The following is a 25,127-nucleotide window of genomic DNA, read 5'->3' as shown; positions in this document are numbered from 1 at the left end:
CAAACTCTGCATTGGTTTTAATCAAATGTACATATAGTCACACACACACATTAGTATATACTCATGCACACACACACACCTGATTTTACAGCTGCAATAGGAATCCTGGTCTCTGTACGAGGTTAACTGGTATGGCCCTACCCTGACCCAGACAGACAAACTGCAGGGCTTCACAGATTCTTTAATTATCATTTCCCAAGAGCCAGTGTAAGACAGTGTTTCTCCTGTCACACACTGCTGTCCTCCCATGGTATCCTTTATGCACCTCTCCACGTTCTCTGCTGCCCAGTCACTCAGCACGCAGCCAGGTCTCCTCTGCTCGTGTCCCCCCTTCACAGGGAGGCCATCTCCACCACCCTGGCTAACACTGGGTGCTCCAAGACTCTTCCACAAGTGAACAGTTCTCTATAGAGTAAGCTCTACAATCAGAGTACTGGTTTTCATACCAGAAACTCTGGCCAAACATCAGCTCGGGGTACGTGCAGCAGGGTTTGGAGTGAAGCAGCCATGGTGCTGGCACAGACCGTCTGTACGGCTCATACACGCCCAAGAAGAGTCAGCCCAGACATACTGCATCCCCCAGCTTTCCAGGGAAAGATGGAGTCTTGGAAAATCTCTGTGGGTGGCAGCCCTCAGCAGTGACAAGCTCAGCAGCTGAGGAGTTACCTGGTGGCCAGCCCTTTGTGCTGAACTCTACCAGCACGTTTCAGGATGTTTTGGGATATAAATGTGAGTGAACAGCCCGGGGCAGGCACAGCCCCCACGGCCGTTTGCCTGTTCTGAGCAGAAGGTGGGCTGACCCCTCTCCATGGGTGAGGGCACACAGCCCCAGCCCACCAGACATCTCAGAACAGTGAGCCCTGTCCTGCTCATGGCAGCTTTGGGACTCATGGAGTGCATGAACAGAAGGGAGAGCACATCCACTGTAAGGCACTAATGGCCCGTGGCTGTCACCAGGGACTAATCTTTCTTGATGCTTTCAGGGGGATGATTAGAGTTTATGCTGGAATGCAAGTTTCCATGAACAGCCAAGGTAAGTGAACATCAGGAAATTATACGAAGCATCAGCTTTATGAGCTGAAAGATTTGTTACTTCCACCCACACAACTAAAGGCATTATTTTAAGAAAGTGTTTAAATTCTTCTTAAACCTTATTCTTGATACATCAAAGAAAGAATCAACTAGAACCCTCCCCCCAATTCTAGTGTCAACCTCCCTGGGTGCTTTTCAGAGGTCTTTGATTAATAGCTTAACTCCTAATTGTCTGTTCAAAGCCTGTGCTGGTTCTAAAGTCTACTTGATTATCAGAGCTGCAGCCAGATGTGCTGGCATCCCCACGAATGCCTGTCCCCAGGACTCTCAGAACACCACATCTCCAGGCAGGAAGACAGCAAGAAGCCACCAGCCTGGACCAGACACCCCCCACCCAGCCACCACCACTGCTGGGACCTCTGCTTCACTCCTGCCTCGCCCCCAAACCTGATGGGAGCAGAAACAGTCTAAGAGAGTTGCTTGCATTTTATAGGGGATGTTCACTTCTGAGAGGGGGGCTGGAGGAACAGACCAGGCAGAATATATGGGGGCAAAAAGGAAGACAAACACAGCCCTTCCCAATTTTCCTCTCCATCCTTCTTCCCCTCCCCATGACTCTACTGTACATTGTTTTAAAACAGGTTTGCTATTTATCCATGACACCACAAATAATCTACACTTGCTCTGCTCAGTTACAAAGAAGTATTTTCATTTAAAGAACACAAAAAAATCCCAAAGCAAAACTGCTAAGGTCACCAAGTGAAATAACACAGTTACATATCAAATGGTTTATAAACATCAGACTCTAAAAAACAACACTGGTTAGAACAAAGATTCTGACCCTTACCACAAGTCTTTGCAGAAGGCTGGGGTTGTTTTACTGAACTAGTCTTTTGTAAGTATTTGATCTGAAGAAGTACCGGTTTGGGAAACATGAAAGAGTAAACTGCCATCTGAACCAGTTGGGGAAAAAAAAATCAATAAGGAAAAGTTAAGTTGAAAGCCTTTGCATGAATTTCCAAATGTCGTAGAAATATTCTTTTTCACCTACAGATCAAATAAATATGGGAATCTCCTGCCTACAGATATCTTTCATGACTCGTATCCCTTCAACACAGAAGCTGCCTACTCAGAAGAATTCCGAGTCCAGCTCCTCCTGCCTATGAATCAAACAACTTCTCTGAAAGCAGCAGGAATTATTTGCCACTTGGCTCTGCTTCTTGGCAGGGATCACTGACATGCTCCTGATTGCACGTACATTTGTCTCGTACACATGCTGTCTACCACAAGTTGATCCAGGAGGATCTAGTGTGGCTTCTCTAGGCAGGAGTTTGTTGGGTTTGGATTTGCACACAATGACCTCTCTGAGAGCTGCTCAAAAGGCAGTTGGTAGCTCTCTCTGTGACTGAGGGCTCTGTTTCTGAAATGCTGAAAAGGTCTGAACAAATGTCCCTTGACTTAAATCCTTTATTCATTCCAAGGCGCTCGTATAAACTGACCAACTCTTTACACAAGTGATGGTAAGTTGTTGGTTTAAATCATTCCTAACCAAGGTCTAATTGATTTAGAAAATCTTTCTCCATGATCATACAGAGCTGTGGAGCAAACCTTCATTAAGAAGAAAGGTAAGAACATACTGCAGCTAATTTAAGGATTAAAACTTCATCCTAAAGCAAAACTAAGTTTGACTTAAACCTCTGGGTTTTGAAAGAGCTTGGATAGTCCCCTTCACCTCCTCTGTGTCACCTGTGCATTGCTGGGGCTCAGGGCTTCAAAATACAAACCCAGCAAAACTCTTGTGTGTGTGAAGGAAAGAAGGAACTCGGTCAGTCTAGAAAAGGAATGAATTCTGAAACACAGACAACATGTCCTTTCCTCTCAGTAACACTTCAGTAAATATTCAAATGCCTGGTACTCTTTCAAATCCAGTCTTTTGTGACAGCCTCCTGCAATTTATCCTCATAGAGTGTGAAGAGGGGAGTGAGGCTGTGCCCAGCCCAGCAGCCTGTCTGAGCACACACAGGTACAGGAGCAGGGCCTGACGCTTGCCTGCCACAAGTAAAATTAAGTCTTCAATCTTTTTTTTCACAACTTGGAGCTGAAAACCCCAATCAATAATACTCACAGTCTCCCTTGAGCTACGACCAAAGAATACAGGCCAAAATCTCTGTTACTTATTTTTTTAACTCTTCCCCATAGCAATTCTTCTAAAAATTCAATCTTGTAGTTCAAGCTTAATTGCTCACTTTGAGACAATCCAAACCTCTAGGAGCCCTGTCTGACTGAAGAATTTGTAGCACCTTTGATGTTTTTGTAGGATCAATGCTCAGAGGCACTTTTTTAAAAATTTATACAGACTCCCTCTCCTCATGTGCAAACAACTGGACATTAATAATCTAGCAGTAAAATTTAAGACATTTGCGTAGTTTGGAAAATAATGAGACCTCTATTTAAGATATCTGCCCCTATGTAAGTTATTAGAGTACAAGGATCTGTCCATACATAAAAATCAATCTTAACTGTCCAGAACCAGCTATCAGCTGGATTTAAGAATACATCATTGTAATTCATTGCAAGTAACAGACACACAGCAAGTGACAAATACCTCAGCCAAAAGCACATGTGATGGTCTGCTCCCAAGCTGTTATTTTCCTGGGATCAGGCACATTCTTTTAATGAGATGCTCTGTGCACGGGATATAAGAATGTCTGTCTGACCCTAACTCAGCAAAGGACTTGCTCCCAAACCCAATTAATGTCTGTGCTTAAGAGCAACCTTGAACTTGGAGGAAATTCAGAATTCCCACTGACTTCAACAGACAGGAAAGCTGTAGCAGTATGAATCCACAGCATGCAGAAGTATCCCAGGGCCCACAGAGCCTCGTAAGGGAAGCACAGCTCTGCATTAATCTATCTCAGGTGCCCCTAGTGAGGATCCATATGTGCTGTGCTTTGCTCAGTGATGCTGCAATGGCCCTTCTTCCCCCAGGACAGCAATGCCCCAATTTCCCTCCTGGCTATCTACTTTTGAGCTCACAATTCCCTTTCCAAGTGTGATTTCTGCAGTGAAGTTTTGATGCTGCTTCTCAGCACCACGACCCTGTTCAGGCTCACAGTCCTTGCTGGTGGGAGCCACTGCCCAGATCCACAAAAGGATGGTGACCGATCTCTTACACTGGCAAATGTTCAAGACAGAACCACACTCTTCAAAAAAGGCTACCAAGCTGCAGCTGCCACCTGGGCCAACAACATCTCTGCCTCCTACATATCACAGTGCAGACACACCTCTGGCAATTCAGAACGCCCCATAGGCCCAGACCTGCTTTCATTTCACCTCATGTGTTCAGACCACTGATCTGGGGTGGAGTGGGAATCCCAGCACTATCACTAGTCATGAATAAAAGCAAGCTCTGACCTATTTTTTCACCACTCTAGTTCAACAAGTAAGGGCATAAGGAATTAATTCCAGAAAAGACATGGGTTGTCTTCTGCAGAAGGAGCTGACTCAGTTCATGGAAAAAAAATGGCAATTACTCAACATTTTCTACAGCTGGCTTTATCAACTCCTCCTTTGTTTCTGTGGTACCAGTGACTGCACTGTCTAGAGAGCCTGAAGTCTAAAAGCAGGACTGGGAATCCCTCTGTGATTGGGATGATCTGTCCTTCAGACAAATCATGTAATAATAAATGTCAGGCTTATATCTTCCTTATATTTAGCCCAAAGTGTTTTGACAAGGAGAGAAGGGTCTTAAACATATGCTTAAAGGCAAGTACAAGCTTCAGTGCACTACAAATAGAGCTATTTAAGTTTGAAATAACACATTTTGTAAAGCTCTGATCCAGAAAACACACTTCAAGGTTTTGCACATAAATACTGCACAGAGCACCAGTAGCTCTAACATTTCCCATATGCTCCTGTGCACATTTCATTCATTTTTTCCTCTGCTATTGGTCATTTATATGCAGGCCCTCCTATCTCACAAAATCATGTGCAGAGGTGTTTGTTTTCATCATCCTCCATTCTTGGTTTTAGCCACTCTGTGTGTGTGTCATCAGAGAGTTGAACCAGTGGATAATGAAAGGCTCCAAGATTATTATTTTTTTTAATGGTTGAAGATTATAAGTTCCAAAATCTATGAAGAGAGTTCCCCTTCGGAAGACACAAGCACAGATGGTTTCTTTTACCCTGACACATCAACACCTCGCGGATGATTATTTCTTGTTATAAAAGATACAATCTCAAATACTTTATACTTCTACTTTCTCCTGAGATCTGTTTTATCTGTCTGAATACTGTGTCCTAGAAATATCTGCCACCTCACAAAATGCTTTGATGCTGAGATTAATTGTATCAGCTTTCTTAGAAGAGTGGTCAGGTTGGTTTTTAAACATTCCTAATGAAAAATTTTTCCTTTGTTCTCCTCATAGTTCATAAATTTATATATGTATATGTATATATATATATATTTTTTTTTTAAGTCTGATCCAAGACTTTGCTGAAATGAGCAGGAGCAATAGTATTTGAGATTGCAGACGTGGTTAAAGCCAGCATCAGCTTATGCTTAACTTCTTTTCATTTTTAACAGTCCTTGCCCTGCAGGTATAAAAAGGGAATTAAAGCCATAAGCCACTGCTTCAGATTTGTTCTCTTAATTAGCTCCTGCCATGGTGGATTAATTCCATCTGCAATGTGTTGCCATCTCTGCAGAAGTTTATCGTAGTGGAATGGGGGATTAATGAGGAGAGTGGATGCCTTGACATCCCAGCTGTCCATAAACTGGCTGTAATGGGATCAGTGCAGATGGTACCAATGCTCTCCCTAAGTATCACTGAAGGTGAGGGATTCGTTTTCTATAAACCTGCCACATGCAGTTACTCATCCACTGCAGAAAATAAAGTCAGAGCTGCACATCTGACTTAAAAATAGTGGCCAGTGGATCTGATAATCTCAAAAGACTCTTCCTTTCCTGAAGAAATAGTGGGTTTATTAGCTTTTGCATTTTAAGAAGAATGAGACAGACTAACTGTATTTTCTCCTCTTGCCTTCTGACTACAGTAACTAAATGTAAATACCTTTAAGAACTGGAGGATTTCTTTCAAAGCTAGGAAAGCTGCTGCTGGGACCAAGGCAATTTAGCAGTGAACTCTGCACTGAGGTCTCATCCCTAATGAGTGAGTCTCTGGGATGGACTCTTGGGGCAATATGGGTTTTTTCTTTAGTGCAGTTTAAAACCAAAGCTAGGAAACCCCAGAGGCATGAGAGTGGTGAAAGGACATTTGAGGATCTTTCTATTTTAATTTTATGTTGCACTTTTTCATCTGTTTAAAATGAAAAAGTCTTGATTTGCTTCTTAATGGTCTGTTCCCGTAGAACATCCTCATGAAGTAAGATCTGAACACATTACCTTTCTGTCTCAGTACCTGCATTACTTCATTTTATTTCTTGATTATTAACAGAGATAAATTGTTTTCGAAACAGAGGCAGTTTTTCTGTTTAAAAAACACTAGTCTGAGACTCTAGAGATAGAGATTCAATGACTGCAACTATTATAGTCTGTATATAACCATAGGAGTCTTCATTTATCCTGTGGCCTTACCTATAATTGGAGATAACAGGCTTTTCAGTGCCTGTTTTGTCTATTTTAGACAGTCAGCTACTTGGGGCAGGTGCTGCCATTCTCCATGTTCATTTAGTGTCTCACATAATAGAGTTCCCATCTCTGTTGATGTCCCTGTGTGTTATTAAAATACAAAGGTTGTCAAACAGAAAAAGACATTTAAGTGCTCAAGTGCCTTGGGAACAATACAGGTGTGCAGCCATTTTTCTTCATCCTTATAAACCCGCTGCTAAATATAAAAAGCTGTCTGTAGCTGTTCTACTTCCAATACATAAACCAGAGGCACATCAGACACAGTCACAATGCTGGGTAATTCATGCTGGGAGCCTTCCAAAAGAGCTATCCTGAAATGGTAGCAGTAACTCTGACTCCTAGTCACTAAAGGACAATTGTAGTTTGAAACATTATTATTATTTTCTTATGCAGCATCTAGTGTGTTTTTGGGTGCACAATGCAGTTCTGCTCCCCTCCTGTGGCTTCACTTCTTATTCTTTACCAATGTCTCTTATTTGAGCTCCAGCCCCTACAGCATTATGTAAAAATCTTTCCTCTGGTACAACTACTGAAAGGAGGGAGGGAGGAATCCAGGCTTGCTGGAATCCTAAGATGAAAAACCACTTCAAAAGAAAACTGAGGTCCTATTACTCCCCTGTCTTTCTGAAAAAGAGCTGGAGAGACAAAGTGGAAGCGACAGCTAATCATTTCAAGGAGAATGCCCTAAACCCAGGGGATGTAGGATGAGCACAAGGAGAAACAGCACTGGGTCAGAATGAGGACATCAGAGATAATGGGAAGAAAGTCTTCAAGCAGAGGAGACATGTCTATGGATAAACCCCTTTTGCACCACAATCCTCTGCAGGAGGGGAGGACAGAAGAGGGAATCCAAAAGCGGTCCATGGCAGACAGCAGCTGAAGGCTGCTCTGGCACTTTGAAAAACTGCCAGCTCTTCCCACTTATACAGGGGATTGGGGCAACAACTGTTCCCCAACAGAACTCCAGCATCTCCTGGATTGTCACTCCACTGCCCCAGGCTCTGCCCTGCTCCAGGAGCCCAAGGGCTCCCAGCAGCACCACCTGGCACAGGAGCCCTGGGACATGGCTGGGGCTTTACACTCAGCCTGTGTCTTAAGGAGCTGAACAGCAAAGGACCTCTCAACAAGGGCAACCTCCCAGCACTCACTCTGTGTCTCACAATCCAAGGTGGCACTGAACAGGTTAAATAAAATACACGGCACTCTGCCTGTCTGCACTCAAACCACAGCAGGTGGGAACACTCCATGCAGGGGTTTGGAACGCTGCTCTGGGATGTGCACAGGGACAGAACGACAGCACATTTTCTGTAATGACATTACATTTTCTGTAAAATATAAGTAGCTGAAAAGGCCTCTCCGGGCTACAGTTATATCTTGTTTGGTCAATCCCTGTAATTGCACAGAGCACGTCATCCCTGCTGCAGGCACGACTGACAGCCGGGGCTGTGCTGCCCTGCTGCCTGCGGGGCTGGCCCGGCACACGACCTGTTCCAGCACATACAGACGGCCCTGGGAGCGCCCTGAGGGGAGGGAGGCATGAGGGTCGTGCCGAGCTGCCTTCACGTGGCGTTTTCTTCCATGTTTAGTCTGTGACAAAGGAGCCAGACTACTGCCGAGGGCGATGGGTGTGAGTCGGGCTGTGGCTGCCCCTTGGCTCTGCACAGTCCCTCCCGAGCACCCCCGTCACCTCTGCTGGGCATTGGTGTGAGGGGGGGAGGCACACTCGGATTTTTTCCTGTGGTACAGAGAATCTATTAAAATACTTACTGCAACATCCTTTTAAGTTAAACTTGCTCTTTGACTTTCTGTGTTTTTTCTCTTTTCCAACATAAAAGGCGACGGTTAAACACGACAGTGGTATTCAGCAAGTCCAAGAAAAGGAAGGTTTTAAGCAAGGGTTATTGCTAGTCATAGCAACAAAGACTGATTCTGCCAGACTTCTACTTTGTACTGCCACTTACTTCGCAAACATTCTCTTCTCTACATTGACTAAAGGCAGCAAAATCTGGCCCTTGGGAACCTGCTCCTTCGGGGCTTGGCCCCAAAAGGGGAAGCTGAGCTGAGCTTCCACACGGGGACCCCACACTTAAAAGAGGACGCCAGCCCAAGGCTCAATGGAGCCAGAGAAGATAGGTTAGGTCGTACTATGTCATGTGAAGATAAGCAGATCAAAGGGACAATGATCCCACCATAGAATTCTTCCTGCCTGTGAGGCAGCTACTAGATTTTATTCTGAATGCTGGGCTGTATGTCTTATACAGCACAACGGTTTTTAATTATAAGGATAATGTTCACAGCACAGGAGTGTGCATGGCAATAAACATTTTCTCTGGGTGATTAAGTACCAAAGCAAAGTTGAGGTATTTGGGAACCACTGAGCTGTTTATTGTGCATGTCTTCCAATGCCATGAACATTACTCCTGCTTTACAACAAAGAAGAAACAATAAACCATAATGCAAACAAAAGATTATATTCATTGCCTCATGAAATCTCTTTCTGATATTGCATCGTGTCCCAGCCAAGGCAGGGTTTTACAGAATAAATATTTTGAAGAGAGCTCTGAATGTGCAAAGTTTGAGATTTCAATAGCAGCACTCACGCCAACAACTGATGCTTCGCTGACCGTGGCCTCTACTTTTGAAGGGGAAATCTCTCAGGGCAATTTTAGATTTTTCCTGAAAAATTTTCAGTTGAGTGAAATAAACATGTCACGACTGTAAAAGACCCCAGTGTCAACCTAACTTCTCCATAGGGGTATCCAAAATCAGACAGCCTTGTCCAGCATTTCATGAGGAGGGTAAAAATCATTCCCCAAATGTCTCATTCACAATATCCAGTTAGTCATCATTTCCTATCACCAAATTATGATGTAGAAGCATTAAAGATAAAACCCTGCTGGCAGCCTAAACCCAGGTCTGATCCCTTTACGGCTCCCAGGACATTGTGTCCAGCACTTCCTGCAACAAGGCCACAGGAGGCTATGGAAAACATCCACCACAGCATAAGAGCATTCCTTGTGTGCAGCACCACGGCAATGTATAGCTGTGCAAATGCTTGGGTGAGATGTTCTTCATCCTGCTCCCACTCCTCCCCACCTCTACCCTCCTGCTCTTAACTGCCCCTTCTGTTGACCCTGAGCAACTATTTTGGGGCTTAGAATGAAATCCCAGTCCCCACACCCCCTCCACAACGGAGGGGCTCCTGCACTAATGGCATAAGGGGTCAGGAATGAAGAATAAACAGCTTTGAGATGAGGTGAGAGGTTCTTCATCCAGCCATACCCTGAGAATTTGAGTCATTTAATGTTAGTGAAGTTAAGATTTCCATTTTAGCACAGTGAGGCGTTGAGATGGCTTCTTTTTAACATTAAATACTTACTGTAATAACATAGTGAATGAAAAGGAATAGTTTAAATCAACTCCTGTCATTAAAGTGAAGAATAATAGTTCTCAAGTTGAGAGAGGTGAAATTCAATTTGGTGATTAAGAAAACTGACAGAAAAGTTTGATCAAGAACAGTCTCCTTAATGAGGTGGTTGTAGCTAATTCATTAGAGAAAATGAAGTTGGCAGTAAGGATTCTGCACTTTCCTGTTTCCTGTGAGCAATTCTGCAGCTGACCCTCTTCCTCAAGGTTTTGAAAACCCAAGGCCAACATAAAGCTACACATTCTCATACATATTATATCCTGAATCTCTTCCTTAATAAACAGGCTGTTTTAAAGATTAGGCCAGTGATTTATCCACTTCTATTCTACATCTATAATAATACACGATTGTGGCTTTGAGCAAATCCAAGCCTTCTGCCCTGATCAATAGAGCTCAGAGCTTTCAGTCTGAAGCCTGTGTGAGCATCCCACTCCCCTGGGGAAATTCCAAGAGTCGCTTCAGTACTTTATTTAATTTATTTATTTTAATCTATGAGACAAAATCCAAAACACAACAAAAAGAACCAAAAGAAAAACCCCAAGCTACAGAACAATAAATTTGTTTGAATGTAATAATCTCTTTTTCACTCAGTTCTACAAACTACATGACAAGAAGCTCTGCAATAATAAATTGTTTGGCTTGCTATTGTACATTAATCTTTGCTAGAATTCATAAACAAACTTTAAGTCAACAAGCGTGAATTTAATTAAAAAATTTCCAACTCAGTTCTATTTTACTACGCTTTCCTAGATTAGGCAATAAACCATGGAGTTTATACAATTTTATGTGGAGCAATTTTATTTTTTCCGCCTTAAATGGCTCATGTGAAGGGTAACTTCCTCGAAGCAATTGTGCTTTCCAGTAGTCATCCATTTGTCAGTGCACTGCTTGAGCTGCCTTCTACCCATTAAGGTAAAACAGAAAAGGCTGGATTTCATCAAACTTGGGAGAGGGAGAAGCAAGTAAAAGTATCTATTACTGCTTGAGAAATTATGTGAATTGTGTTTAGTTCAGTGGTTCCTAATCTGCAGTTTTCAGATCCAGGGGGAGCTGTTTCGAAAGGGCTCATAGAACAGCTGTGTCAATTGTCAGTGGGCTTAGAATAATTTTCAGAAGTTCTAACAGCATAAGGCAATCCTCCAGCATGAACTGAAGTGTAGAAACCAAAATCCACTGAAGAAAGTAGAGAGGCTAACAGGCTTTGGATCAAGCCTTTGCAATAAATGTTGTTCAGTGTCAAAGTAGCTCAATGTCATAAAGAAGGGGGAGGACAGTGAAGAGACCTGACTCCCAGGGGCAGCCTGCTAAACACAACCCTGAAGTTCTGGAAAACAAAACCTGCCAAGCATCTGATACCAGAACTGGTTTCCAAATTTTTATCTGTTTCTCAGGCTAAGAAAAAATTTTCTCTAGCAAAACCATGTGAAAGCATTTATGCTTTATTTACCTGGCCTAGTCACTTCTAACCAGCACAGCTAATTTTGGTGCAACTTTCACCTTAGCTCAGGTTGTGCCTTCAGGCCCCTGACCCAGGGAATTTAGTTTATTCAAAGGGGGCTCTGCACTTGCTTTTGAAAGACTGTGACACCAATTGCTCAAAGACTAATCAGAAAATAGGTGTGTTTAAATTGTGCACAGCACAGTGTTCCCACACAGTGTTCTTGCACGTGGGCTCTTTTCCTGGTGCACTCCCCAGCAGTGGAAGCAGGTTTACCACTCAGCCTCCTGCAAGCTTTCCCACAGGACTTCCTGGGTTCCTTCCTCCTTGCTCTACAGTCCTGCCCTGCCCAGCCCTGGTTTTGGCATGACTTCTGCTACATCCAAATAAAAACTCCCTATTTTTTGAGGTTTCCAGGCAAACACACACAAAGGAAACAGGTTCTTTACAGGAGCCTTGCAGCAGTTCAGGCTTTCCCTGCTGTTAAGCATGGAAGCACAGCAGCACAGGAACAGGAGTGGGCCACAAGAAAGGAACACAAATCCAAAATATGACTGTGATGACCTTCTGAGGGTTAGATTTCATGGACAGCTGACACCAGAACTTTGCCTCTTCTTGATATAGGTCCTTTGTTCCTGAAGGACTGTTTTTCCTTTTAGAGGCAATTCAGTATCAAAGCAGGCACTGTGATAACCACTAAAAAAGGATTTTTCTGGAACTGGTAAAATAGTTTTACTTGATTAGTATGTTAAAACCCAACGGTCAGGCGTTTGGTTTTACTGATTTACAGGGCATTAAAAATACACAAATAACAAATTTTACCCCGAGAGAAAGAAATCCCGTCCTTCAGATCTGGTGTGCAAGAAGGTTCCCTTTCACTTGCCCCCTTCTTTTTTGTGCTTTCTGTGGGAGAAATCCCTGTAAGCCGGTGGGATGGCTGCATTTACATTTAAATAAGGATGTTCTCAGGTGATTCTTAAGAGACAAACTGTAGCTACTCATGGGCTCTAATGAGAGTGTTAATTTAAATAGTTTCTGATGTGCAGCCCCGATAAGGAACATCCTTGAAATCACTTGTGAATGCAGGTTCTCAAAGCAGTCTTCTGGGACTACTCTAGAAGGGAAGCAACTCTCCCCAGGAGAATCACTCAGGGCTGAGTGGCATTTTCTTGAGACACTGCCAGGAATGGCCTTCTTTCTTCTTTACCTTCCCGGAATAGCAAACATCACTCTTCTCATTTATTTTCTTCCCTTTGTCGTCCTCCTCCTCCCTCCCATAAAACAAAGCGCTAAAAAACGGAGGACAAAGGCAGCAAGGTTTATGACATTTTTTCAAACACAAACAAAAATGTCATCTGCAGAGACAGGCGGGTTATAGTCACACCTGCAGTCTAATAACTGTCATCCTCAAGAGACTCGTGCTGTAATTGAGCAGCATTGAAATGCCAGTGCTACTTCATTATTTTTAATATATGCCTCCCTTCTGTAAACCAACACATCAAAATCATAAGCATTACAAGCAACGCTTAATTTCTAAATTTTCTTTCAACTAAGAGTGGAAAAAGTCATAGCTGTGTCTTTCAGGTATTTTTGAAATACCACTGGGCTCAAACCGGTGGGAAAGTCCAGCTGGGAAGAGTCGTCCTGATTTTTTTTTTTTGCTTTAGTTTTCAGCAGTTATTGCACTATATGACTTCAGCTTCTACTCCTTGCCTGCTCCCTCTGAAAGGTAGCAGCAGCAGCACTTCACTCAATTGCCTAATTGTGCTCCTAAGAAACAAGCAGTCGGCACATACCTGCTGCCGACCTCTGCAGAAGAGGTTCCCTCACCTCCCAGACTCACCCCACAGTACAACAGAAGCTTCTCCCACTTGTCTGGGCATTAAGAGTTTCCCTTTTCTGTACTTCAGCCTTGCTCCCTTACACTAATGTGCATTTAACAGTGCTTCTGTACTTTTTTTGGGCTCTCCTTTTGGTAAGCACTGATGGGAGATAAAATAAATCCACACCACCTAAGTTGCTACTGTACATTTCAGTGTATTCTCTTTTTTCTTCCTCTCTGCAGCAAAGCATCTACCTGGACCTTCCCTGCTCTCCATTCCTGAGCGCACTTCCTTACCTGAGTTAACTGCTGAATTACACTCAGTAAATGCTAACCGATAACACAACCACAGAGTAATTTCTAAATTGCTGGTGGTTTCAAATCCCTCAAGTCTCAGGCTGTTCCTGTAAAGCACCAGACCTGAGCACCGTGGTGCTCAAGTCAAAGCAGCAAAGGACACTGAGCAGTGCTAGCAGAGGTGTCGAAGCAGGCAATGCCTGCAGCACAGCGCAGTCACCGGCCCCTTTCCTGGGAGCTGTTCACTTCTGGCTGTGCAGGGATCCTGTCTGCACAGTCAAAACACATCAGTCCCAACAGCACAGGGAGCCCTGGACACAGCAGCCCTTTCCTGCTGTCACTAGTAGGGACTGTCACCTCCTCAGCTCCTGGACAGCTGACTGTCCTGCAGCAGCATTTTCCCCTCTGTCTTGCCAGCCTTATTAAAGCCATCATTTCTTTGTGCTGTGGACCTGACAGAACTGGGCCTTCTGACCTCAAGCCTTCACCTGCCCTATGGCTGAGTGTACAAACTATGGGGTAATTACAGCCTCCTGTGTGTTGTGCTGTACAACAGATGTCTGGTTTGCAGCAAGGCGACTCACACACAGCTCTAAGCCCACTTAATACAACTGCAGTTGCAACTGGGCTTTTAACTCACACCAGTAAATGGTGTAAATCCAGAATATTAAAAGCACAAATGTGCTGTTGAATACAGTAAGAGGCAAATTAAAGTCAGAGCAACACCAAGTTCTAAGAAGACAGCCAGTAAAAACAGAAAAGGAAGTAAAAGCACTGCATCCTTCAGGCTCATTTGTCATCAGAGGTGATGAAGTTTAGGCCTATAGGAGAGCCAGGGATCAAAGCTGTGAGGAGACTTTCCTTGAGGAAGACACCTGCAATAAAGGTCTTCCTCCATCACAGTTTGCCCTCCACTCAGCACAAAAGTTTAACAGCCTAAATCTAAATGCTTTAAAGAATGCTTTAACAAGCACAGGCTGGGCAGAGAATGGATCCTGAGCAGCCCTGAGCAGAAGGACTTGAGCATGTTGGTTGATGAGCAGCTCAACATGACCTGGCAATGTGTGCTCACAGCCCAGAAAGCCAACCATGTCCTGGGCTGCACCCAAAGCAGTGTCACCAGCAGGTCAGGGGAGGGGATTCCAAGCTTCTGCTCTGTTCTCCCCACCTGTGTCCAGCTCTGGGACTACCCAGCATAAGAAAAATGTGGATTTGTTGGAGTGAGTCCAGAGGAGGACACAAAGTTGACCAGAGCAGCTGGAGCATCTCTGCTATGGAGACAGGCTGAGAGCTGAGGGTGTTCAGCCTGGAGAAGAGAAGGTTTCGAGGAGACCTTGGAACACCTTCCAGTACCTAAAGGGACTGCAAGAGAGCTGGGGAGAGACTTTTTACAGGGGTGTGGAGTAATAGGACAAGGGAAAATGGCTTTAAATTGACAGAGGGCAGGTTTAGATTAGATACTAGGATGAAATTGTTCCCTATGAGGGTGGTGAGGCCCTGGCACAGGTTGCCCCATCCCTGGAAATGTTCAAGGCTAAGTTGGACGAGGCTTGGAGAAATCTGGTCCAGTGGAATGTGTTGGAGCAAAATGATTGTTAAGGTCCCTTCCCACCCCCACCATTTTACAATTCTATGAAGTTCCATCTGTAAAGCTGTTTTTGCAAAAAGAATTTTCCTGCAGAAGAAAAGGCAACCTACACTGTAAAAATCAGTAAGTGATCTCACTTAGCACTGGCATTGTGGACAAAGCAAAAGGTCCAGCTACATTCAGCTGCAAGTGTTGTCCTCGCGGGGAGAACAGGGTTGCTCAGTCTCCCTTGAGCTTCTGTATCATGACCAGTGTGACAGCTCAGGCAGACCATGTCAGGATGTATGGTTGGAACTGGCTGGAATGTATCAAAGGGGAAAATTTCACCCTCATAAAATATAGTTTAGATAGAAACATATTGTTTTGCAGGAGTATGGCAGTGCTGGTCATGTTTTCACCAGGCAATTGTCAATGTGTAGCTTGACTGTCTCTTACTGCTTTAGGAACATGGAATCATTTTGTTTATACAAATCAAATGAAGTCTTTCTACGCTTGTGAACGGAATTTTGGCAGAATTTTTGCGTTACAGAAGTTTTCTATTCTGCTTTGTGTTAGCAGGACACTGCTAATGGACTCTTTCCCAGGCCACCACTTAACTGCAATTACTGTGGTTACAAGGTTAATCAATAAACTCTCCTAGGGTCTTCCAGCAGCAGCAATTCTGAGAATTCTGAATTCCTCCCACATGCTGACTGCAAGAAATGACCAAGAAAACTCCTTGGGTTCCTCTTAAATCAGGCAGCTGATAACAGAGACCTAAATACTTTCCTACTACCTACATTCATTATTTCATTTACATAATATTGTCAGGTATTTTTACATCTACCTTTACTAAAAGAACTATTTAATGAGTTGCAACTGCACCAAAGTTGAATATCACGGTGCTTCCCTCAAAGCCTTTGTTTTGGTAGCTGCCAGCAACTTACCACCCTCTGGACAAACATCTCCCTCCCCTCCCTACTTGCAACATAAGGCAAGGTAGGGCAGTGCCAGTTTTCTGGTGTTCCTGGCTCCTTTAGGAAGGATGTGCACTCTTGGCTCACAGGGAGTGCATCCAATATCTCACCACCTAGCTTGTTACAGCAGCATTGTTTGTCACACTGAAGCGAACAGCCTTCACAGTCTCAAGTTGCTACATTGCTTTAGGGAATTACCTGCTGTTTGGCTTTACATTATTATGTTAAAATTACTGTGAAATGTCAGTTTGCTCATAAAATCACAAAACGTGATTTTTACTTTTGGTTCCTTTGAAAAATTATTTGATTCCCAGTCATGGGATGTGTCCCAGCCACTGCTACCTGCAGGCTCTTCATGAAACCATCCTGACAAGCTCAAGGCTGCTTCCACTTGGTAGCACTGCAGTGGTTTTGTTTCAGCGTTGGATGGCTTTGTGTATTTTTATAAATTCTATTCAGGTGGCAAAATTCATAAAAAGAAAATCTATTTAAGTAGAAACCTACATTATCAGCAATTACGTAGTAAAGAGCTCTTTAGCAGAAGGGAGAACACTGGGCTCATGGTCAGTAACCTGGAAGCCCTGGAATGTACCCATCACAACACTGAACTCCAGCAGTTGTGCTAGCAATGCTTTCACATCTGCCAAAGCCAGATGCAAAGAAAAAAACCTCAATTCTTTGTCAATGAGACTCTGAAAAGAATTTGGGTTCAGTTACTGTCCCCCAATATTTTGCTTGTGCCAAAGAAAGGGGAATTCTAGGACTTGGATGAGAAGTTGTTTTGGTTTTCTGATTTGTTTGGAGTTTTTTTTTAAATCAAAACTTTTGGTGAAAAGTTGGCTTAGTAGAATAGTGCTCATAAATGCATAACCTTTTGCCATTTTTGCTATCAAGAAGTAGGTAGAAAGGGACAGAAAGGAGAACTCCAGTTTCACAGTTTAGATTTTCAGTGAAAAACCTAAAAACCTCCATTTTCATAGGACAGACACCAGAAGAAGAGGTACTGTTAAAAAGTTATTAACAGCCAGTTTTGTCAGTGGATGCTCAATTACACAGAGACAACCATACCAAATAATCTAACAGGTTGAATCTGTATTAGAAGGAATCCTGCATTAAGCCTGAAGAAGGAAGAAAGGAAACATGCAGCCCCAAAGGACTGACTGCAGATCCAGTTCCTTCCAACTTTGCTGATGAACGTTTAAGACCAAAGAGAGACTTAGTAAAACCAGGGATAAGTCTAATTGGTTTTTAAGCACATGAGCTGGCTAGGCTTTGCCCAGAGGTTGTTAGTGAATAATTTGACCTGCTGAAAGCCAAAAGAGAGTTTATTGCTTAACCCTGTAACCACAGTAATTGTAATTAAGTGGTAGCCTGAGAGAGTGTGTTAGTGGTATCCTGCTAAGGCAAAGCAGAAACTTAGTGTTTAAAGAGATGATTAACCTTGTCATAACTTTCATCTTGCACTCAGAGTAACAATTTTAACCAGTACTCAAGACATTTTGCCAACTTATGTTGACAATTGGCACAGCACAATTGCTCTGCTGTGCACGTTGTATTGCACTATTGTATCACTTATGCTGTGGAAGCACCCAGAGACTCTGGCCAAGGTAAGACACTGTACAGAGCCACAGGTCTGACAAACACCCAGCCTAAAACCCCCAGAGCAGGGGGTAGGAGTGACTCCCTAGGCCACACAGAACATCTTGAGCAAGTATCCTACATCACACATTGCCTATTTCCGTCCTGCCCTGCAATGATGAGTCACGGGCTGGCAGGAGGATTCCCATCTTCTGGCTTGTGTTATTGTTTCCTTATAAACAAATCTCTCTTTAGAACACAGTCAACACAGGCAGAGATAACAAACAGCCCTGTACTGTACCTTTGCTTACACACCTTCCTGAAACATTTTGTTTGGTCGCTATGACTATTCAGAATTTGCCACAGAGCATTTCTCAGCTTTATGACTGCTCCTTCTCAGGACAGGTGCTGGCTTCCACCTGACAAACACAGCTCCTTGCCTGGCCTGGCACCAGGAATTACCAACCCCACCTCCTGTTAGTAGCCAGGAACAAGGAAGAACTGTTTGGTGTAATTTAAGATTAGTGCAGTATACTCACTTTTAGGGGTCAGGAGGTACCAGATAAGCACCCTCTTAACATTAGAAACAAATCCCAGGGTTGCAGGGGCTGGTGAGTTTGGAGAAAAATGTGTCCAGACAATTCATTGGAGTTTAAAAATTATATGCTCCAGGGCTGCCTCTAGCAACTGGTTGTTTTAGGAGCTGCAGATTTACAGATGGCACTTTGTGTCCCAGTCCTAAAGGGAAAGAACATAAATTACATATGGCTTTGGCCACACAGACCAAATTAAGGTATGACTTAGATCCTACTCTACTCCATATGATTCATCAAAAATGATGTGGTTAGTAAATTTGTGTCTTTAACAAGGCAAAAATAAAACAAACAAACACACACATCCCAAAACACAGATTATTTATCACGGCTGCATGTGAGGACAGTTCCCCAAGCTAACAAAGCTGCACCAACACAGGAGAACAAATGATTTGGCACAGAAACTATTGAAGTGTTCTTGGTGATCATGCCCATTAATTACTATATGCATAAATGTGCTCAGACTCCCAATCCTACACAGGACAGAGATGTGGACTCTCACACTAATCCACAATATTGTGCCCTGGAAGTGTCAATTAGCATGTTTCATAAAAGCTGAATATAAGCAAATAAGAAATCAATTCACTCTGCAATGTTTCTGTTTAAAAAAAAAAAAAAAGACAGCTAGTAGATCAGCTGGGGTATAAAGAAGTTAATTCAAAAAGAGATGGTGGAAAGAAAAACATAAAAGGATAATCCTTTAAGATTATAAAGGTTTTGTGTAATGCTTAATTTTAATCAATATATGGGACTAGACAAGGATCATCCTCACAAAGGATGACATAAAAGGATTAGTGACTTCCATCCAGCACAAAACTGCACAGAGACATGGTTATTACAGTTTGGAATTATTTCTTCTCCAAATAAGATTTTAAATTTCAAAAGAGATGATAAAGAGGGGTACAAACAGAAAAGGGGGTGGATTTCATTTTTTCTACTATTTTTAAGATGCCAAGTTAAAATGCAAATCAAGAGATTTAATTTAATAATGTTTAGTCCAGAGCCACAGAAAGGGTAAAATCCCATGGAAGTTGCAAGACTGTTTCTTTAGTTGTTCAACATAAATAATTATGTTGTTATTATTTTACACACGATTAATTGTGTGTAATCCTTGATTAAGACAATTTCAAATATGTTTTCTTTTCCTTTCAAGTTTGAGTTCTTATGGTCCACTCCTCAAGTTTCCACACAGTTTATGCCAGCTAGATCCTTTAAAATGAAAGCTGAGGTTGATGTTATCTGTAAATGAAACTTGAAGGAAAAAAGGATAAAAATACACCTGCAGCCATGGTATTGTCCAACACACAGGCTGTACAGCAGTGAAGAAGTAACTTAGAAGGTGATCAGAGACAGACAGAAACAAACCAGAAACAAACTCTGCTAGCCCCTTTTTCATCACCCCTTTCCTTCTGTGAAAAGCAAAATACTTTTCTAACTTATTTCTTCATTATTTTATCTTTAGGCACGGCCACTTCCCCAGACTTTCTTGTGTGCTGTAATCACTTCTCTTGTTCCAGTGTCTCATCTCCACATCTCCCTGCCTCTTTTCAGTACTTTGATCCTCTCCCCTTCATTCTCATTCTTTCTGTTTCCCAATTTCCACCCTCAGATTCCAGCAGAAGGGTGTAATTTCTCAGTTTCCTCTTCTTCTATTAGTTATGCCACTGGTGAATCACCCTAATTGCAAAGAAAAACACACTCCCCCCTCATTTGTGAATTTGGTTTACAAATCTGACTGAGTGATAGGAATAAATATTCCCTCCAATGAATATGTTGGAATTAGCCAGCCACCACGCACAACACTGCTCATACAGACAGACTATCCGGCAGGAAATCACAGGGTGGATATCCCGGTGTTCTGCTCCACAGTGTCAGTCACAGTTCACAGCCAAATGCAATCTGCTTCTGCAGACAGCTGGTAAAATTGTCTGCTTTGCTATGAGTGCAGATACAGATCTGCAGATATAGATCGTAACAGATCTGTTGGGTATTTAACAGAATGGCAAACACAGAAAAGGAGATGTGCAAGTGAGGGGCTTGGCTAAAAAGAACAGCTTTCTCATGCACTGAGTAAACAAAAAGAGACACATTAGATGATAAATATGGGTGTACGTTAGGCAGAAACTTGTGAAAGTCCCCAGTGAGTTGGAGATGGTGGCACAGGTGGTTAAGATTTCAACTCCAGAGACAGAAGTCCCACATCCCACTGGGCAACCTCCACTCACTCACTGGTAAAATGGGGAAAATCTCATTTGCTGTTCCTTCCAGGGATATTGTTAATTAATTAATTCTTAATTAAGTTTGCAAAATACAAGTATCCTCAATTGAAAGATACTCTAAAAGGGAAATTATTGTTAGGAGGATGAGAACTCCTGCCCGGGGAAAACCTTTGGGTGTATTTTCTCATTAATGCTAATGGAAATTAACAGTTTAACGCAAGCCAAGCTGAAAATAAGATAATTTACATTTGCATCTCAACTATATTCAGTTCATTACTTATTTAGGATCACTGATACATGGGGGAAGGTGAGTGTCAGCACTTCAAGCTACAGTTTTTGAGAGGTCTTATTTGCACAAATACATCCTAGTAAAATCTGTGCAATTGTTATGACAGTCCTTCTTGACCATCCTTGACCTTTCCTACCACACCAGCAGCTCAGAGACTGAATTCCTTGTGCCGGTCTGAGCTCTGTATTTCACAGATCAAGTTACTCTTACCTTTGTTATTTAAATTCCTTTGCCCCCTGGTCAGGGGAAATCCCTGGCTCTCCTACCGCAGCAATCAAACACAACTACACCAAGTAAAGCCAGGAAACCACCTTTAAACACAAAGGTACTTGTTTCCCCTACACTGAGATGTTGCTTCTGTATGATAAGACCAGGAGCACTGAGAAAACTATGAAGTTTATGGGAACATTGTGCTGAACACAAAGAATAAACCAAGGATCTCAGGAGAAGCCCCCAGAGCTTCCCTTCCCCGAATAACACACTTTTAGAGTTACTTAATGAAAACCATGAGCAGGATTAGATCTTCAGCCACTGAGAGGGGCTTTTATTTTTCTTTCTAAAATGCAGTTATTCACAGTGTATTTTTGGTTATCTGTAGCATACATTCCATTCTATTTTAATTCCAAGGAATGAAGGGCCAAAATTGTGCAGAATAGGAATCATAAGAATTTAGAGTAATGTGTGCCCTCTTTGCTTAATACCTTCCGAAAGTATTCAAGGGTTAATATATTCTGCATTTTCAATTATGGTTAATGAAAAAAGCTGCATAAGTCAGAGCAGGATATATATTTTACTAAGGTATAATTCCAGGAAAGACACATTTTTGTAAGAGTGATTTACCACACCAATTTATGCCTTTACCCTTCATTAATCTGTCTGAAAAAGATGTCATCTGCTTTGATGAATGTGATAATCACAGATTTTGCAGGCTAAGATAGACTGATAATTGCAGAAAGAATTACTTGGTGTTGCCTCACCCAAACACAGAGTCACCTGTTCTTTGCTAAGAAAACACACATCAAGAAAGCTGTGAATAGAACTGGGGAACAGAGACACTGTAAAGCACAAACTTCTTCCATGAACAATCCTCCAAAATCCCTGCACTCCAGGCTGGGTGATGGCAGAGCCCAGGTGCTGTGGGTTGGGATGGTGCCATGACCCCAAAGGAACTGGGGTCACTGTTCCTTTGAAAGCACAGAAGAGCTGCAGAAGAATTCCACAGGAGATGTTGATAGGACACAGAGCAGGCTGGAGCACGGGCTCCTCCCCACCTCTCCATAAATCCCCTCTCCAGCACCTGCAGCCTGGGAGAGCATAAAGCCACTGATCCCCAGGGCTGCAGCCAGCAGAGGTGTTCCTGAGAGCAGCCAGTGCCCAGGTGGACACCTCCACATGACAACTGCCATGGGCTCCTGATATACCCCTGCTGGGATCTGGCCTCCCCCATCACCCTCCTGCAACAGCAAACAGCTGCACAGCTTTAAGCAGAGTGCAATATCATCTGTCATCACGCTGCCCTTCCAGGGCCTGCCCTCTTTCCTGCATTAAATCATGCTCTGCAGTTTTGTCCAGATCCTTTTGGGAAACATTTCTGTTTCTAAGCCAGTTCACAAGTTCACTTCCCACACTGGGACGGAGGCTCATATCCTGTGATGACACTGCAGTGAAACAACAAATTTTCAAATCCTGATGGCCTTCTCTGTGCCCCAACAGGTGGAAAACACCAGCTGGATGGTGCAAACTCCCATGAAGCCATATTGGCTTCTGCCTCTGTACAGTTTGTCTCCTTTCCTTTCTGAGGAGCACACAAATTTGCAGTATCCAGGTAAGGTTTCCTCCCTCTTGGTTAAACAAGCCAAAGCTCTGTTCACATAACTATTGCTGCTTTCCTGCTTATACCATTCTTCATCAGAAATGTGATTTTATGAATGGCTGTGGTATGGGTAAGAAAATGTACATTCAAACAAATATTACCCACTATCCTAAGTCTGCAGAAGATGCACTTATTCACTATTATGATTTTTAAAGTCATAAAGTCTAGGCATATTATGCCTAGAATTGGTCTCAAGGAAATATTTGGAGACAAGCAGAAATTTACCATTTGAGATTGTGGGTGTTAAAAGAGTGTTATTTGTTTGAAGCCACTCAGTTTGCACTCCATACCATAAAAAATGAACAAAGAAACACCCAGAGGATGGGCTATGTAAATAGAAGTTTAGCATTGTATACAGGTTTACTTTGCCAAGCTACAGATTCATTTTACATCTTAAATCAACTGTTGTGCTCTCTGTTATAGAAACACAACACAACAACCACACCTACAAAAAGCCCAAACTCCTCAACTCTCCAAGGCCAAGGATTAGCCAACTTACTACACACACCCTTGAATCCAGATCACAGGAGATGATTTGGAGAGATCTCCTTCCTGAATAATCTGATTAACAATTAAGTTGCTGTCAAAAATGTGCTGAAAAAAAGCAAACAACAGCCCTTATCCCCAGCAAAGAAAGCCTTTGGCTTTCTGGTGCAGTTGGTGGGCCAGCCTGGGCACTCCATGGTCAGCAAGAGCTTTCTGTCCTGGCACCTTTTGTCCTGGAGGAACCTTCATCCCTATGGAATTTTGGGAGTGGGACTGGCAGTTTCAGCGCAGGATTCTTGAAAATGAACAACACCCCTTTTCCCCTGGAAAGAAAGCACTTACCGTTTTTATTTCTGGTGCAGTTGTGGGCCAGCCCAGGCACTACTCAAGCAGCAAGAGCTTTCTGGTGTGGCACCTTATGTCTGGGAGGAATCCTCCTCTGTATTCAATTTTGGGAGCTGGATTTCCAAGTTCGGCTCTAGGATTCCCGCAAGGTAGCATCAGCCCTTTCCCCCTGGAAAGAAAGCCTTTACCTTCATAGTTTCTGGTGCAGTTGGTGGGCCAGCCTGGGCACTCCATGGGCAGCAAGAGCTTTCTGTGCTGGCACCTTTTATCTGGGAGGAATCTTCATCCATATGGAATCTGGGGAGTCAGACTGGCAGTTTCAGCACAGGGCTGAGAAAAGCCAACGACAGCCCTTATCCCCAGCATCTGTAATTGAGAGCAGCATTCAACTTGTTTGCAGGTAATACCAGTCACAAAATGCATCTCTCTGCTGAACCTTCCAAGTACAAAGTTGTCAGGACTGCAGGGAATGGCAGATGAGAGGAGGCAGTAGGCAGAAACCTATGTCCCTTAAGAGATCTACTGCAGACTTACTTGGAGAGAGGATGAAGGTCAAGAACAACGGAGTTGCCACTCCACCCACCATTGCATACACACTGTCTGCTGTGGAAAAGGGAAGGCTGCAAAACTGTCTCTGCCTTTCCCTTCCCTCCCATCACCACTGTAAGTGCCTCCAGCTGGGGCCAAGTCTTGTCAGGCCACACTGCTTGTAGCTCACCCCTCTTTGCAACAGCTCCCAGGGAAATCTGATGGATTTTATCTTGAGTAGAGCCTGGTGTTCAGCCTGGAAAACACTCCACTGAATCCTGAACTGGCATCCAGCAGCAACGGAGGAACACCAAGCACACAGCACAGGATGGAGCCAGAGAAGCAGGGATTTGGAGCAGTGAGCAGGTGTTACACAGCCAGTTACCTTTATACAACTGGCTGCACACACAGTTGCTGTCAACCAACTGAGGACCAAGGGAGAAACATCTCCTGTCCAAGAGGGAGTGAAGAGCAGACTCATGAATCTCCTCCTGGACAGCAGAGAGCAGAGATGCTTGACTGAGAACAGCCAGTTGCCTTACAGATGGTGGGACTGTGCTGGTGCACACAGTCTGTTTGCTCTACAAGACTGGTCCAAAGAGTTTTTCTGTTTTGGGAAAATAGTAAAAATTCATAACAACTAGAGAAACCAAGCCTGCCAATAGCATACTTTTTAGGAAGAGAATCAGGGAAGATGCAAACAGGAAGAAAAGTAATCCCATACCATAAGAGCACCTCAAAATACAATCCAGAAGTTACGTGGGTAGCTCCCTCCGTTTCTCAGTGTCTTATCACAAACCAAAGAAAGTGCTTAAAAATATGGAGGCAAAAAAGATGAAATCTCAGACAGGTTTTTCCTACCTGGATCTCCAAAAGCATGACAAGTGGGCTGCTCAGCAAGGGGAGGTGAGCCAAGGATAACAACAGCAAGGCAGACGTGGGGCAGTACCCTCTTCATCCAGGGAAGGGTCCCACGGCAGCACAGGGAGCAGAGCAGGCAGGGAGG

The 25,127-nt window shown here is 43.3% G+C and overlaps 1 long non-coding RNA gene across 1 annotated transcript; it reads right to left on the bottom strand.

The window, feature by feature from the left end:
• Window positions 1-485: 485 nt before the first annotated feature.
• LOC135419936 (uncharacterized) lies at window positions 486-24,377 on the bottom strand. The gene is made up of 4 exons (XR_010433216.1): window positions 23,782-24,377; window positions 18,328-18,526; window positions 6,629-6,763; window positions 486-1,985 (listed from the first exon to the last, which is right to left on the bottom strand). It is a non-coding gene; the product is annotated as an uncharacterized LOC135419936 (long non-coding RNA).
• Between the last annotated feature and the right edge of the window lie 750 nt (window positions 24,378-25,127).

Source organism: Pseudopipra pipra, chromosome 10 (genome assembly GCF_036250125.1).
Source record: "Pseudopipra pipra isolate bDixPip1 chromosome 10, bDixPip1.hap1, whole genome shotgun sequence".
Taxonomy (NCBI): domain Eukaryota; kingdom Metazoa; phylum Chordata; class Aves; order Passeriformes; family Pipridae; genus Pseudopipra; species Pseudopipra pipra.
The sequence above is the reverse complement of the archived record's forward strand: the minus strand, read 5'-3'. Positions and strand labels throughout refer to the sequence as shown.